The following is a 14,376-nucleotide window of genomic DNA, read 5'->3' on the forward strand; positions in this document are numbered from 1 at the left end:
ACCTGTTCTATATGACGAAATTGGGTCCAGTTTTAAACCCAACGGATTACAATTTTTGATACATAAACACATAATTTTTGATTTTTTTTAAATGTATTTATATTTTTCCGCGTTTATTTCCTTGATTCTCATTTGGCTTTAAAATATTAGTTTTTTGTGGACGTAGATTTTTATGCTTTTAGCACGATATCCAAATAACAGTTTTTGTTGTTGTTATTTTTTGGGCCATATCAGATCATTGGGTTAGGACCACACATTGCAGGTTCAATAAATTTTTTTAACATTAGCTCCACACAGGTGGGTTTGAGGAAAATAATTTGCCTCAAGCCCGATATCATCTATGGAAACACTGTGGTGAGGGTCATTTTAAGGAAATGAGGAAGATAAAGTTCTGGAAAGGAAAACGGTTTGAAGGGTGGGTAGGAATCTAGGGGGGCACTGGTGGCGGACGTATGAATCCATCCTTCCCCCTGCTATCCAATGCGACGGGTCGAGAGAGTTCTGCTGGAGTGGTGAAAGGGTCTTCCTTAACCAGTGTCTCTCATCTGCTGCCAAACTAAGTTAGTTACTTGGAAGAGATGTTGGTTATCCAATAAACGGTTCCCGGGGCAGCGGTATCCATGATCGTGATCATTATCGATAAAACCCTTTACTCGTCTAATTTGTATTATTTCACATTTTATTTATTCACGCCTTGAAGGCATTTCAATGTTATAGAAAAGTTGTTCGGGAGAAATAAAAAATAACACGTAGTTCATTTATGGAAAACATTCCATAAATGACGGCCGGCATAGTCCAGTGGTAACGCATTGGACTGCCATTCCGAAGGTCGCGGGTTCGAACCCGGCTTGCGCAAATAAATTTTATTTGATTAATTTGTGTTATTTCACAATTAATTAATTAAAATAATATATAGTATATTTGCGGCACGTTCCAGAGTGGAAGATACTCCCAGTATCGCCCTGGTGTAAGACCACCATTCAGAATTGAAACGTCGCTCCAAATGGCTTTAGCCGTGTTTAGTGACTAGATCTGAATAGCCAGGTACTTCTCCACCTTCCTATTTCCCTTCCCCACTTACCTTCAGCCTCACAACATCCCCCAATCGGGGATGCCATAGTCTCACTGGCTCCAGACGGGAGTAGTTGGGACTCTTGTGAGGTATTCACTATAAAAAAAATAATAAAAAATTCCGACAGTATCGCCCTGGTACATAACGACCATTCAGAATTGAAGAGTTATTTGAAATGGCTTTCGCCGTATTTGTTGCCCAGATCTGAATAGCCTGGTATTTCCCTAACTTCATCTTTCTCAACTCCTTTCCCTTCTCACTACCTTCAGCCTCACAACATACCCCACTCGGGGGTGACATAGTCTGACTGGATCGAGACGGTTGGGAGCAATTGGAACTCTTGTGCGGTATTAAAAAATAAAACCCTCCATCATTGCACTAGCATAAAGCTTTAAATGTTGTGAGTTGAAGTAGGTAGTTCAAGTATTGTCGTATTAGAAATTCGTAAGCATTAAAATAAATCAATAGCTAACAGTAGATCCGAAAAGGCTTATATCACATAAACAAATTTTGATCTACATTCAACTCATCGTTAATATGTTTTAATGTTTGAAGGTCGCAGAGTCCATTATTCTTTAATACACATCGGGAACGAGATTAAAAGGTTCAGAGAGGTGGGTACAAAATTACGGCAGAATCGGATTCAGACCGTAAAAAAGAGTTAAGACCGGACAATACCCTAAAATAAAGTCGGAATCATAACGACGTAAGTGAATAACCATGCACATAAATATTTGACGCGTGGTTCTGGTGTATTGGTCAGACCTACGGTTGAATTGGCCCTGGCAATCTTAAAGACGTAAGTGAAGAAGTCGTGTTAAAAATTATTCGGCGCGCAGCCCGGCGTAATTTATTTTTTACATTAGATACATTTAAAGCAGACATAACAGTAATAATATAGCATAATGAGAGCATATATTTAAAATGAGTAGGTACAAGTGTTATTACGTTTTGTTAGGTTGAATTTAGTTCCTAGCAAGGCAGATTGCCTGTTCCAAGGAACTAAATGTTTGTGAAATGCCAAATGTAATTTAATTTTTACTTTAAAAAAAAAAAATTAAGTATACTTAAAATAAGTTTTTACCAAATGTGACTTTAATAGGTAAACATGTATAGTTTTAAGTGACATTGTATAATAGCTTTTCAGTCTTATATTAAGTTTTTACTAAATGTGACATAGGTAAACATGTATAGTTTTAAGTGAAATTATATAATATTTTTTCAGACTCCTCCTTACCTAAGCCATTCAACCATTTGGTTATTATTGAACCGATGTAGGACATTTTGCTTTTTTTATATTTAAATCTGGGGGGATTTTATTATATAATCTCGGTCACAGATATGTATATGTCTTTTGATATTTTGCCGTATTGCTCCCTGGGACCACGAGATCTTTTCTGGTGTGACTTCTTGTACTATATTTATGATCAATTTTATTAAAATATTCTAGATTTTTGTGCACATGGATAGTAATCTTTTTTATGAAGTTTTGACGAATATCAAGAACATTAAATTTTTTGTAGAGTTCATCGCTTGAGAACCTATAGGGTTTACGCATAATGACTCTAATTATGGATTTCTGGGCCTTCACAAGCGGATCTAAAATTGATCTTCCTGACGCTCCCCAGCCAATGCAACCATACGTTAAGATGGGGTTGCACAGTCCGAAATAAATTTTTCTTAGGTCTTGTTGTTTAATTATGTTGCGTAATGCTAAGAATATGTGAATTAATTTTCGTACCCTAATTGAAAGGTTGTCAATGTGATGTTTCCAATTAAGATGATTGTCTACAATAACACCTAGATATTTGATGTTGTTCAGACATTCCAAAGCTTCACAGTTGCAGTTAAAGTCCATATTATATGAGATACAATTAGTCTTATGAGTTTTTATTATGTATGATGTACTAGGTAGTTCTTTTATAGTTGAACTGAATCTTATGTTTTAAGTTTTTGCTATATTTAGTGTTAGTAGATTTTTGTCAAGCCACTGTTTTATCGCATTGATTCCACTTTCAGCATGTTTATGAGTTTCAGTCCAATCTTCTCCTTCAAATATAGCAACCGTATCGTGTGCAAACGTAATAATTTTTCCGCCTACTGGTAGCTCGCATAACTCATTGATGTAAATTATAAATAGAACAGGTCCCAGTGTGCTTCCCTGTGGTACACCAAAGTTGGTGTCTAGTGAGGTACTCACTGTTTTGCCTATTTTGAGTTGTTGGCTTCTACCTGTTAAGTAACTCTTTAACCATTCGTACGGCATACCTACCACACCAATATTTTGTAATCTTTTGAGAAGTAATAGTTCGATATACGGTCGAATTTGACCTAGCGGGCCTATAAAATTGATCTTCCCGCGGGGTTTATTTAAATTATTTTTGATGAACGTATTACTAAAATCTCATATGTTTCTAGACGAACTCCCTGGAAAGTTACTAATTCATCGTGTAGAATAATAAAATCTGGTGCTTACCGCTAATGTTATAGTTGAAAAAAGTTTTATACATTTTCAAATCTTAAATATAAATTACTTACATCCGTAGGGATCCCTCTAGAAACATTTGAGACATTAGTTACACGTTCATGTGAGCGTCGAGCAAAGCCCCGTTATTAGAGTATTATGTCGGCTTAATCTATCACTGCGGACATTGCTCCCAATCCTACTGATCCGAACTGCTGAGCCGAAATTTTGGCTCAACACTGTTCAAACGCACAACTAGGCTCTTTCCAACGAAAAGATGATGACTGAGCGATCAACCAATTTAAGAAAGCCAAACTATTGGATTAAATTTGCCCCTGTAAGTGACTAGTTATGAAAAATGTCAACAGAGTGAAAAATATTCGCGACGCCAAGACACATATTGAATACGTCTATTTAAAAATATCGGCTTACGTATTTAAAATATATATATATGCAATTATTTTTATAAGCAATAATTGTTCAAGATTTTTATTTATGCATAGCACAAAGGATAACAATTATTTTTATAAGCAATAATTGTTCGCCTGAAACACTCATCCACATTGAACAAATCTCCTGATAAAAAATACATGACGCCAACGGGACTCGAACCCGTGTCCATTCGATTTCCGGTCGAAAGCTCTGACCACTGAGCTATGGAGGCTTATTTCTTACCCGCGAAATTATTCAATATATGCTAGTGTTTCATTCAACAATTACTGCTTGTTACATTTTTTTCACCTGAGAACAACTAACTTTATTTTATATGAGAAAGGCATTGTAAGTGCTAAATCTCTCACTAGATGGCGTTGAGACAAATTGTCTACATTTTTAGGTGAAATACTTGAACTTGTCAAATATTAATTATTATTTTTTTGATAAATTAATGTTTTTAAGACAAGATTTTTATTTATGCATAGCACAAAGGATAACAATTATTTTTATAAGCAATAATTGTTCGCCTGAAATGTGCTAAAGAAGGAGTTAGCGCAACACGGAATAACACCCCAAAAACAAATAACAAAAATACTTTTGGCCGTGAAAATCTTAAATTAAATGTTCGTTTGTTCAAAATCTTAAATTAAATGTTCGTTTGTTCAAAATCTTAAATTAAATGTTCGTTTGTTCAAAATCTTAAATTAAATGTTCGTTTGTTCAAAATCTTAAAGTAAATGTTCGTTTGTTCAAAATCTTAAATTAAATGTTCGTATGTTCAAAATCTTAAATCTCCGAAAGTTCTCCTCCGATAGCTTTAAAATTTTGACAATGAGTTTTTTTAAAACAATATTATATAAATGTCAACTGCAACAGGTAAAAACGTGCTTTAAAAAAAAAACAGCGCCATCTATTGGACAAACGTGCTTATTTGAAAAACAGCGCCATCCGTTGGGCATAAAAGCAACTGATACATGCTTTAGGCGTGGCGGGGTACAGCAAATATTAAATAAAATAAATAAGTAAAAATAATCGTAAGTATTGTAAATATTATTATCCAGTAATTATTTCACCAAGAAAATGTCAATGTAAGACATTTTCCGCTTGCCTTTGTTGAATAACCGCAAATGTCGGAAATATCGAATAATATAAAAGATTTGTCCTGTACTGTATGAACTGTATGAACTTTAGATTCTAATTATTCATTTGAATATGCTCCACGTGGTTTGAAGCCTGTTCTTTAGATAAGCTTTTGTGTTTCCATGAAAAGCTTCATGCGGAATGGCACGTTCTCAACAATATGAAAAGTTACGTGATTCGTTGGTTCATTCGAATTCCTGAGGCGAACACGGCCTATTAAAAAAGATATTTCTTTTAAAAATAATATTAGCAACTTCTAGTTGAGCTTCGGAAATTAATTAATTTATTCAATAAAAATAGTATGTATTATGAGACCCTTTTTGGTTAGTAGGAATTCTGAGAAGTGCTTAGTATTTACAGGTACCTGGTCTAAAAAATCTTTATATTGTTGTTCTGGGTCGATCGATCATTTTATATGACCGAGGTCGATCACTACCAACTAGTAAAGTTATTTATGCTGGAACTGCAATGACCGTCTTTTTAAAATTTTGGGTCATGTTATCTCCATTTATCTGTCTTGTCTGACCCAGGTCAATCACGACCAGCTAGTGAAATGATCTATGCGGGAAATGCAATTACCGTCTTTTTCAGATTTCAGATCATATTATCTCCATTTCTCTGACTTGAAGATGAGATTTTTGACGAAAATTTATACATCTATGGTGGCTCGCCACGCCTATCGTGGGTGCTGAATGAGGTGACAAATCATCGATCAAATGATCGATTTTTATTTTTAAAAATTTACTCGATCGATCATTGGCGGTTCCTGAGCGGGTCGATCACGATCGACCCAGAACTATTATATTACACAAAAAAAATGAAAAATAGCTTTGAATGTAACTTTTTTAATGGGATATCGAATGAATCTCACGATTATCTTTAAATTCAGTAGGATTATGGAAACCTCATTTAAATATGTAGTCACTCTGTGTGAAGAAAAAAGGGAAAAGAAAATAATTCCCAAGTACTTCGATTATAAAGATGTTTAGATTATTGAGAAAACACGCATTAATATTTTTTTGTTATTTGTTTTTAGGGTGTTATGCCGTGTTGCGCTAACTCCTTCCGCAACACGGCATAACACCCCAAAAACAAATAACAAAAAAACTTTTGGCCGTGAAAATCTTAAATCATATTTGACGCATTAATCTATTTCATGGTTTCGGGTTTTTTTGCCACGACGATAATTAAAATTAATCGAAGCAAGTATTTATTTGAGACAAAATCAACATTAATTTTATTAGAGAGCTGAAAAAGCTAAAACTCTATGAATAGAGAGCTTTCATTTATTTATTTATCAATTTTCGGGAAACCGACAGTTTACATTTATTTCAGTTTATAAATAAGTGTTATAGAGCCAAAATAAAACCAATTATTATTATTTTATTTTTTTTATTGTTGATACATTTTTTTTACAATATTTCATATTTCAATTTGGTAATGTTGGCCTCACTGGGTTGTTTATACCAATACATTTATGGCCATGGAGAGAGGTTGTAGATATAAATCAAATCATAATAGAAATATGTATAAACAATAGAGACATGACATTATTCATAAAAAATCAGAGACATATTTTTTTATAAACCTCTTATATTTCTTGTATTTAAGTTTGCAACTGAAAATATACAACTTGCATAATACTCTCTTCTAATTACTCTATTGTCTTTTCAGGTAAGAATTATGCTTAGAGTTCTTTTTGAATTGATCCACCCTAAACAGGACAGAAGGGCGTGGTGAACGCGTATTTATGTATTTATTTATCTTTATGTTATTATTTGTGGTTAGTCGATACAAAATATGAAGAACTCTGAATCCAAAGCCAATGATTTTACCGCTCTCTCATGAAGATTGATCTGAGTCAGATAAATTCATTGAAAAAAAAAAAATCTTACCTAAATTTTTCTTCGACAAATCTAGTTCCCTTTAGAACTAAGTCGAGGTTTAACAAACAAAACAAAAAAACTCTAGTGGTTACCATCTCTAAGGGCGCCCTATAGAGTCGTAAAAACCTTAAAGTTCGTTAATTAATTTAATTTGAAATGTTCCAAGCTTTTTTAAAAAACGAGCCCCGGGCTTTGGTTAAAGTGTGCACTAAAGTAATTTATGTCCTTTTCACCAACATTTTTACTGAGCTAAAGTTTGAGCGTAAAATAATAATGAAGAATCTCTTTTCTGCCCAGAAAACTAGAGTGATTTATATTATTTGAAGTAACGTTTTAATTTTTACGTAGTTACTTCTCATAAACGTTGATAATCCAAAAATAATAGATATTCTCAGACTTTAATGTTTTTAACAGTGGATAATTAGGACGGGTTGTTTTGTTGTTTATAATAATATAATAACAGAACTTGAAAATCAACTTTAAAATTTTATGAATTATTCAAATTCTGTGAAATTACTCGTCCTAAGGCTTTTCACTTAACCCCTTATCAGACACCCGCAGAGGCTTTTTGGAGATATTTTTCCCAGGCTGATATGAGCTAGTAAAATTCATGTTATCTTGTTTCGGAGAAAAATGAGTATTGCTGATTTATTAAGTGCATTTCAAAAACGTGATAGCAGGCCATTTCCTAATGAAATATTAGTCCATTCAGAATATATCGGAATTCGTGTTTATGCAGCTGCGCTTTTCCTGATAAATATTTTTTATGCATACTTGTTCCGACATTCATATAACACATTTGTGTTTTACTGATAGTTTTTAGGAAATCTGTCGATTAAAGGCGTACTTAAAAAACTTGTCAAATTATATAATTTGACAAGATTTTTAATAAATTAGTAATATTTTATATGAGACGGCCTTCTTGGTCTCCACTAGCAAGCCGAAGGTCGTGCGTTCAAATCCCGGCGTGCGCAAGTAAATTTAATGTGATAAATTTGTGATATTTCACAATTCGCCACGTTCCAGAGTGGAAGTTACTCTCACTACCGCCCAGGTGTAAGACTACTAGTCAGAATTGGAACGTTGCTTGAAATAGCTTTAGCCATATTTCGTGACCAGATTTGAATAGATAGGCACTCCACTACCTTCCCGCTCTATCTCCTTCACCCCACCCCACTATCTACCTACCTTCATTCCTCCTACCTTCACAATATACCCAAATCGGGGATGCCATAGTCTCATTGGCTCCAGATAATTGGGAGCAGTTGGAATACTTGTACGGTATTTACATAAAAAAGGAAGTTTTCACTGTATTAGAGTGAGATATATGAATTAAACAATGTTAGAAAGAGAGAACACCACGATTTTAGTTAAGATCCAAAAATTTACCATAGACCTCCCGAATTTTTTTCTATAAATCTAGAACTAAACATTTGAAAAACATTTTCAATTTTTGCAAAATTTTTAATGAATATTTTTAAATAAAACGTGAAAAAGTAAAGTGACAGTTTTTTAAATCCTATTAAAATAATAATACAAATATCTTATAATTAGACTTGACATGATAAAAACCTTGGATAAACGATTTTAAAAACTTTATCTATGTTTGCGATCAAAATTTTTATATTTAAAATTGTATATGTCGATTTAAAACTCTAAAATCTCAAAGAATCTTTTACCTGATTTAAACAGTATTTTATTTTGAAATACGTTCAAAAATAGCTAATGCATCTTAAATCGAATGAAATGCGAACACAAAGTATTATATTTCCCACGAAATCAGCATTATTTGATAGTTAACATACATTGCAAAATATCAGAGGTTCCAGGGGTTGACCTAGTTTAATTACTTATTTCGTATGCATAGTAGATGTGAGATAATATTAGGAGTAAGAAGCGTTTTGAAAATCGGTGTCACAATTCAATCATCCACTGAAGAAGATTAAAACGGATTTAGAACACGTCTCGTATATCTGATACGCCAAGGATAAAATACGGACAATGAGAAATATATTTCAACGTTCCTCGTGTTACAATGGATAAAAACTTTAACGAAAGCACATAATTTACATTACAATAACATCGACCTTGACTATGCACGATTTATATTTTCAAGAAAATAACTGCGGCAGTTTCTGCATAGCACATTGTCTACATTTTTTAAAGTAAGTCTTTCATATCTTATTTATTTCTTTTAAAATAAGTATTTTATATCTCAGATTTATATTCTATTTCAGTATAGACACCATCAACTCCACACAATGGACCCTGAGGAAAATATATGTGATTCCCTCAGAGCCTATTTTATGTGCAACTACTTAAATAAAAAAAATATATTTTAGTAATCTAGGATTACATTTAAACATGGAGTGGGCATCAATAAATAATAAAAGTGAGAGAAAGTGATGTTATTCAATTGTGTTGTTATTCTGCAATTTAAAATATATTTTTTCAATTCAAACTGAAAATAGAAAAGGAAAAAATAGTGGAATTGTGATGAAAAAAAATCAATAAAATAATAAGTTTGGACAGAAGAGTTAAAATATAAAAACTAGGGCTTCATTAAACTTATTTAATAAAATGGTCGAAAATTCCATACTAGCTGAGAGTGGTGATTTCAGATTACCCATATCGTAGCTTTTGTCACATCGTAGCATCATCATCTTAGAAACCCTTTATTCGATATAAACCATCTATGTATGAATTATGTACTTCACTTATTTTGTTAAATACAATTGTAAAGCTGCTTTTTAATAAGTTATCTTTTTACATAGCCTTAATTTAAACTATCCCTCGGAATAATCTTTATAAAACTAAGAATTTTCCGATCCTTTGTTCGTTTAAATGTTTACTTTTCCACACTTAAAAAAATATTTTTTGAGATGAAAAACATGTAGGTAGGTTTATAAAAGCGCTTTATAGCAAGGATAACTTCCATTGTTATTATTTAGTGAGGTAATAATACTGTATAAATTTCAACAATAGGTTCTGTGGTTTTGTATTTGCTTCCTATTTACCACAATGTAATATACTATTTAATTATGTTGAAATCAGATATTTTGTATTACGTTGCGAAAATAGGTTTGTAATAAACGTTCAAAGTAGCGCAACTGTAATTTTAATGTTACTATGAATAAGAACTAACTTACAATATACAAAAATCATCCTGGCTGATGATTTAAGAATTATGCACTTATGAAATAAATAAAAAAAAGTCCAAATATCAGATTGTGAAAAATACCTGTGATTAACTCTTGTTATTTAAGCAGCACTTACAAAACATTTTCCCATTAATTGGTGTGTTTGGTAGAATAGGTCATCTTCTACAACACAATTAAAGAGGGGATTATAATTTAGTTTAAAATCTAAATTATTTAATTGATTATTATGGCTTAAATTAGGAATAAATAAACCCGGTAAAGTAGGAAGAAAAAATAAACTAAAACAAAATGATACATTGCAACATTAATAACCATTAAATTCGTTGAATTATTAGAAGTTATTAATAATTCGAACGAAGAATGTTGTTTATTCTCTAACGTCGAAGAAACTTCTCCGCATAATCAAAAAACACATCAAAACTGTGGTCCAATAAAATCAGGTGCTTGTGTAGAGCGAGACAGATGTAATTTTTTTTTTCAAGAAAGACAAACATTCCCGGGTTACGGATAACCTGACAATATTTTAAAATATCCTACTACCACCACAGTACGCGGAAAATGTTGCTTGTGTTGTGATAGAGGACTTAGCCAGCCTAGGAATTGAACACACTACGTCTGGGTGGGACCCAAACGCGATGTCAACTCAGCCACCGACCGGTCATTATAGTTGTAAAAAAGCCCACGTTTTAGTTTGATCTCCCTCTCACGTCACAACTCGCAACCAGTAACCGCGTATCCGTAATCCTAATACTCGGTTAATGATAAACGAAGTAATAGATCTCGAAGTATGAATAATAGCGAACCTTATACTAATAGTAGTACAGCCTACTAACCATAATAACAGAGTATAAAAAAAACAAAAGCTTCTTGTTTGTAACAAAGAAACTAACACGAATCATTGTATTAAGATAATAAAGTAAAAAAAACTAATCATCTGTGAGCTTTGTCTTGGTAAAAATGTTCGCAAAACAGAACTATCGCATTTTTTCATAATTCGTTCGATGGAGCAATAATAACGACTCCCTACAGGTTCTATTTTAGTCCGCTAGAGCCTCCCACGGATCTCGCCCGTTTGCGTGGGCTGCCGGGGATTTCGCCGGAACACCGCGAACAACTCCGTTATAGCGCCGCCGTTATAATGCCGTTAGAATGGCGTGAAAGGTCGTCAAGTGAGCCGACTTAACTAGCAACAGGTTCGGGTTTCGTTAAACGCCGTTACACCGGAATTTGTTTCAATTTTTCAGTCGTTATCTTGGGGAAACTGAAATGATAGGGCTATCAAAATTTACGAGCTAAACTTTGTCAGACGTTTTCATTGCTTCGAGGAGTTATCTTTGTTAGAATTTTCAAATACGATAAAATGTGAATTTACGATAAAAATTAAGGTATTTCTGTACCAATCTCAAATATACCTACGTTATTGTTTTCAAATATTTGCTTTAATAAATTTCATCTAAATAATTAACACTAAAAATCGAAATATGGTGGAAAATTTCAACACCGTATTTATATATATATTTTTAAATTCGTAACTCACATCTGTAGGTTTCTTTATTGGCAAATTGTATTATCTTTGAAAATATCGCACGGATATTTTCAAATGGAACGTACAAATTTACTCTATCACGAACAAACTAGGTACTCAAAAGATATACCTACATATTCAAAATTATCACATATATTCCTGTTTGAAATCAATTAAATATACATACCTGGAATCAATGTAAAATATGCAAAATAAACAATCAAATATATTAAAAAAAACAGGTACTAACCATACATTTACAAAATTTTAAGGACATAATACAAATACTTAAGTGTGCACTATTAAATAATACACATAAACATAAACCACATAACAACTCCACACAAACAAATATATCAATCAGATTACAAATTAATATCCTCAATGAACACTACTTTTGGACAAAGCACAAATCACTATGTGGGACCAAAAGTGTATAATATTATGATGGTTGTAATCAAAACACAAAATAAACAATCTAGCTATCAAAACCAAACAAAAGCAGTCAACAGGAAGAGATTTTATAACATATACACGAACCACAAACACAACTAAATAACATAAGCAACACACTAAGCTCAAATCTTTGTTTATTTTTATATTGGAGGTTCAAATCACAAAAGAATAATGGAAAACAATAATTATAATACGTTGAACTCGGACCAAGTATACTGGTGAGACCTATATAAAAAATAATAGCAAATAGATAACAAAAAATGAAATCAAACAACATCGACGATTTGATGAACATAAAAATATGACGAAAGTTTGAAAGAGACCATCCAATGACACTTTTACAGCAAAAACACCCTTGAATATACCACACGGAGAAAACTTACTGATAAAATATACTATCCCTGTTAAAAAAAAATAATATAAACAAATAATAACAGTCCCTTTACCTATTTCTAATAGAAGAGTAGTATTAATCTCATATTTTGGAAAAACCTTTTATAAAAGTTTATCTGTCAGAAATAGTTAGGATGCAGATGAGTTCACCAATGTATGTTGTTTATTGTCATGTTTATAACTGTCTCTATCTGTATTTTCTCAAATAAATAAATAACTAAAAAAAAGTTACTTAAATTTCTTAAAAATATATTAAAATAATAATTCAGAAAAGCTCTCTGCTCTGACGAAAATTTCTAAAAATCCAGCAATTTCAGTAATTTAGACGAGGCTCCAGTTGCTAGGCAATGAAAGCTGGGAACAGGCGCCCCAAGGATACGTTTCCAGGAAACTTTCGTCACGTGGTACTTCGGTTGGAACAAAACTTTGATCAGGCTCTTAGGATTTTTCAAGGATCGTTTTTTCAAAACCGGCTGCAAGTTAAATGTTTTTTTAGATTATATTAGATTCTTTCGAGACGGATCGATTTCTCTAATAAAATCTCAAGCAAACCCGCAATAAAATCGTAAATGCATAATTTCAATAATTCATTTTGAATAGAAAAATAATACGCACTCGAGCGTTTTTGGGCATGTTATGTCAAGTTTGCAAAAACATTTTGAGCGATCGCTTGCTAAAATGTGCCATATTTATATAACCTTAAAATGTGGGATACACTGAGAAATCTAATTGGGTTCATTGGCTTTAAACCGCAGTAAACAGTTTCATATTTCCATACCAATATTTTTAGGAATGGTATTAATTAAATTATGTTGTAAAAGTATAAATATTTATGACACCAAACGAGTTATTTGTAACCATGTTAGAAATACAGGCTGTTCGAGGGAAATTGCACAAACTTCGGAAGGTTTGTGAGTGAATGAGTGATTACACATGATGGAAGAAGTAAAAAGATAATTTTTTTTTGTGTGATACAAAAATATTTTTCCACTTAAAAGATTCATACTTTTTACCTGAAAACTAACTACCTTGAAACATTGGAATTTCGAAAAAATGAATTCTTTTTTATTTCTACCATCATGTAGAATCACTCATTCACTCACAAATCTCCCGAAGTTTATAAACTTTCCCCCGGACACCCAGTGTAGTAAAATTTTTCTATTTTGATACTGTCAATTCGTGGTGGAATTCCATTATAATAACATAACATTTTAAAACTTTTTTCCACTTATTTTATTTTAGACCGTTACCGGTTTCAGCCTATTATGGCCATTTTCAGACCAGTCTAAATAAAATAGTGAAAAAAATTAAAATTTTTCATTATAATATCATTACACAGCTTAAATTACTTTTAATCTTAATCACAATAAATATTTTAAATAATCGCTCAAGCACCTAGTTGTAGTTCACAAAAACAACCTCCTGAAAAAAATTGAAAATAAATTATGTTTTCGAGAGATGGGAAGGCTGGTATAGATATTGAAAGAAGGGTAAAATCAGGTAACTCCATTAATGGAGGACTGAACGCAGTTGGCGCTAACAAAAAAAACTGTCCAAATAAGCGAAGCTAGCAGTCCACAATGAAGTGCTGGTATCCACCTTGCTTGGCAGTGAGGAATGGAACAAGTATATCAAGAATGAAAGGAGTCTGAATGCTGTAGAAATGAGATCACTCAGGCATGTGTGTGGTGAAACCAGGTATGACGTGTGAAAAAATAAAATAATTCAAAGCTGATATAAGGATGGTGAGTAAGATTAAAGATTAAGTAAGATTAAGGACTTATTGTTTCAATTTAAAAGTTTGTTTTAAAGTTCTGTGAAGGTTCTATACACAGTCTGTTATT

At 32.5% G+C, this 14,376-nt stretch overlaps 1 protein-coding gene across 1 annotated transcript in view; it reads right to left on the reverse strand.

Annotated features, from left to right (window-relative positions):
- The window catches only part of LOC149413528 (synaptotagmin-10-like), a 456,392-nt gene that overhangs the window by 259,317 nt on the left and 182,699 nt on the right, over positions 1-14,376 (reverse strand). The gene's annotated exons all lie outside the window — the stretch shown is intronic.

This window comes from Hesperophylax consimilis, chromosome 21 (assembly GCF_061612785.1).
Source record: "Hesperophylax consimilis isolate HC1 chromosome 21, BYU_Hcon_1.0, whole genome shotgun sequence".
Classification (NCBI taxonomy): Eukaryota; Metazoa; Arthropoda; class Insecta; order Trichoptera; family Limnephilidae; genus Hesperophylax; species Hesperophylax consimilis.